Genomic DNA, 4,065 nt, shown 5'->3' with positions numbered 1-4,065 from the left:
CCTTCCAAGTAGCTGGAACTACAGGCACACGCCACCATGCCCAGCTAATTTTTTGATGTACTGTAGAGATGAGGTCTCACCAAGTTGCCCAGGCTGGTCTCGAACCAGAGGGCTCAGGCAATCCTCTCACCAAGGTAGGAGAAGGGGCCAAAACTTGAGAAACCACGGCCTGGCCCTAGCTCAGAGAGCACATGGCCACACATAGTAAGGCAATGGCCAGATTCTATTATCTTATCCTTGGTTTATCTGAATCTAAAAGTTCTGTTCACAAGAATAAAATATGTCACTGCAAACAGACAAAAACCAAGCCAAATGTCCTAATGTCAAGATGTGCAAAGACATTTCATACTCTTGGAGATAGCTTCTGAGTTCCACACTAATGCTAGACAGGAAGTCAAATAGAAGAATTAGCAGGCAAGGATAAATACACTACATACTTACATACACAAGAACATACATATATGATATACGCATATATATATAAATCTAAAGGAGAGCCAAGTATGACAAGCATAAAACTCATAATGTCACTTATTGAATTTAGCATATTCTGTTCTCAGGTAAGATTTTACATAACCACCATTACAACCCTCTTAAAGGATAACAGAATTCTAATTCTCCCCTATTTAACAGATGAAGAAATCAAGTTCCAGAGATAATAATTTATACAATGTCACATAACCAGAAAGAGACAAAGCCAGCTCTAGAACCTAGGTTTGACTTCAAATCTGTAATCCTTTTTCCTCTATCTTGAAGGTTCTGCTTTCCATTATGATTCATAAACTTGTTGGGGCGCAGAGACAGGACTAAGAAAACTTCTTTCCAACAGAAATGCAATTGTGTTTTGTTTTGTTTTTTGAGTTGGAGTCTCACTCTGTTGCTCAGACTGAAGTGCAGTAGCTGCTCCCGGCCACCGCAGCCTCAACCTGCTGGGCTCCGGCGATCCATCTGCCTCAGCTTTCCAAGTTGCTAGAACTACAGGCGCCCACTACCACGCCTGGCTAATTTTTTGATTTTTATTGTAGAGATGAGGTCTCGCCAAGTTGCCCAGGTGGGTCTCGACCCCGCGGGCTCAGGCAATCCACTCATCTCAGCCTCCCAAAGCAAGGGATTACAGGCTTGGCCACCGAGCCTGGCCACAATTGTCTTAAGAACCTCCCTAAGAAATTCCTCAAATAACCAAGGAAGATTAATCAGAGAAAAGGACAGAATATAGCCGTCACCATTTCCAGAAAGTCTTTACTTCTAAGGGCAACTCTTAGAGATTCCTGGGAGACTCTATCTACATAATAATACCTCTCTGATCGTGAAGTTCCATCATCTCTCACCACATTTTCTCAGTTCATTGTAATTTGAACTAATTCATTTCACCTAAAAATAATTGACTGCCCCTCTAAAATTCCCTATAGCCCCCTACCACTTCCAGCTCTCCTATGAGGAGAGTGTTCAAGCCTCAACTGCCTGCTTCTTCTCTGAGTTTCATAGTTGCAGGACTCTCGTGTTTATGCACTTAAGAAATTTGTATGCCTTTTTCTCCTACTAATCTTACTACAGTCAGTCAATTCAGAGAACCTTTAGAGAGGGCAGAAAGGATGCCCTCTATACTTTTATAAACCCGTTTCACCTGTTAAACCTAAGAAAACTGAATTTCCCACAAAACTCTGTGTTTCTAGATATATCAATGTAAAAAAAAACTTCTTCAACCTATCACCAAATGTTAAGATACTGTCAGAAGACAGAAGGATCCACATAAGCCTCCCGCTGTCTGAACAGAAAGAAGGATAAAAAGGGCAGCGAACCAGTTGTGATTTACTGGGTTCATTAATCAGATTATACAAAATTATAGCAAAACAAACCACAAAGGAATGCAAGACAATATTTGGAGACCCTTCTCCCCTGGTATTCACGTACTCTGGCTTCTAAAGGCAGCTGATAAAATGACATACAGAACAGTGTTTGTGGGAACAACAACGGAGACCACAGGGAGACCATCCTTACACTTCAATGCAGACTATGCATTTGCAAGCAGTCCTGCCTTTCAGAAACCTTCAGTGCTTTGGGTCAACTGTTTGGGGTTAAATCACAACTTGAAACAGTAAGAATTTCAAGTGGAAAAATAAGCTCTTTCCCTTATATGCCAGCTACCAATTGTTTGTCTTTCAGCTCAAATTCACCGTTGCCTGTAATGTGAAAACAGATCTGGTCTAGTCAAGTATTTCAGCTAGCACAATGTTAAACTTTGTCAGTATTGGGCACTGTAGAGATACTCTAGGAGGAAAGGGTTTTGATCTCTGGTTCCTATGAGTTTCAGCAGCCCCAATAGGGTCTCCAAAAGATGGCTTCTCCAGTGACCAGATCCCCTGGTGGGCATAGCTTCTCAAGCGCCAGGTTCCTGCTGCAGCCAGCACACAGAAGGCAGCAGCACCAACTGCCAATAGCTACCCTTGGTACTCACTCAGGGAGTTCTGTAGCATAGCACCTCTTCTAAGAAACCTCCTAAGGAACAACTTTCCCTTAGCACCCTAGAAGGTAGATTTCTGACAAGTTCCAGAGAGTGATGTTTCAGTAAGTTCCACTGACATGGCATCACTGTAGTTCAGAAAGTCACATCACATCCTCTCCAACAAGGTCTAGATCTTAGCACAGGGTGAGGGAGCAGTCTCTCAGCTAACACTACCATGGAAAAAGGGGTACATGGTTTGATAGGTTTTTTTGGGTTATAGGAGCAATGAATACAAAATTTAAATGTGTTACTGTAATGATCTACAGAGTCACCAGGCAAAAGTTTCCAGTTTTGAGCAAGGTACAGAATAAAAGAAGGATCTGCAGGTTAGGTTGCAGTGAAAGCTGGCTGACCACTCGGGACTTATGATTCAGCAGATCCAATGTTATCTGAATTATCTTCTGTTAAAAGGACATGCTATGCTATAAGGAACCTTTACCCAGTGTGCACTGTAGCAGCTCTTGGCTGCAGGAGATTGGTGACGAAGCAAGCCTTGTCCAACTTTTCACAGGGCAAGTTTGCATGAAGTTCCAGAGAAAAGAGTTTCAGCAAGATCTCCTGTAGTACTACAGGGACTTTTCTACCATTAGTTGAGTTACAGCCTTGGGCTCAGCCCTAGAGAGAAAGTCTCTTCTATGGGTGCTCTACTCAGTTCTACAAGCAGCAGTTGCTCCTTATATTGCTACTCCTATATTCTTGACAGTTGTCTTTCATATACCCAAATCCTCATTATTCTAACCCCCTGTTATATGCAATAATCCTTCATATTAACTCTCCCTATTCAAATTACTGTATAAGTTTTTCCTCCTGATTAGACTTAAATTAATATACCAATAGGTTGGGTAATTCTTTTCAGTGCTACAAAAACCAACACATGAGCCTCATTTAAACAATTAGGAGTTCATTTTGTCATGTTTTCAATATTTAAAATTCAAAATCATATAAAAATGATTTAGACCAAGTTTAGGCATAGCACTAAGTCAATGACAGACTAACTTATACATTCTATAATATGGTTATTTCAGTCATGGTTTAGCAAATTGTACATTTCTTCTCCAAACATTCTATAGTGTAAATTATCATCAGTTCCTAGCTTATAATCACTACCTCTAGCATTATTTTTGGTAATCAAATTCTAGAGGTTGAAAATATGGAGGCCAAACTTAAAACTAATGTTATGAAAATAATTTTCAGTATCAGAAAGAGTAGATTTCACATGTAAATACTAAATACTGACAATCTTAAACAGTTGGGTCAAAGAAATTAGCTTGACTCATTCCACATTCCAATAAAGAACTTTATAATCCTAACCTGCTCTTAATCACAAGAATATCCAAACAAACCTGTGGTGGTGGGTTGGTATAAGCTAAACAAGACCTAAAGATTTTACCCAAAAAGATGCAGGAGACGGTAGCAGATTAAGTACTGTAAAGCAAATCAGTGCTTTATGGGGTATTTTTTTGTTTCTGTTTTGTTTTTGAGTTGGAGTCTCACTCCGTCGCCCAGACTGGAGTGCAGTGGCCGCTTCCAGCCACCACAGCCTCGACCTGCTGGGCTCCGGC

General features: G+C 40.7%; 1 protein-coding gene across 1 annotated transcript in view; it reads right to left on the bottom strand.

Moving 5' to 3' along the window:
* The window catches only part of LOC103253106, a gene marked incomplete at its 3' end in the record, with an annotated part of 88,807 nt that overhangs the window by 44,289 nt on the left and 40,453 nt on the right, over positions 1-4,065 (bottom strand). The window lies entirely within an intron of this gene.

This window comes from Carlito syrichta, unplaced genomic scaffold (genome assembly GCF_000164805.1).
Source record: "Carlito syrichta isolate Samal-C Ts95f unplaced genomic scaffold, Tarsius_syrichta-2.0.1 Scaffold200587, whole genome shotgun sequence".
In the NCBI taxonomy this organism is placed as follows: domain Eukaryota; kingdom Metazoa; phylum Chordata; class Mammalia; order Primates; family Tarsiidae; genus Carlito; species Carlito syrichta.
Note: the sequence above shows the minus strand (reverse complement) of the source record. Positions and strands in the feature narration are given on the sequence as shown.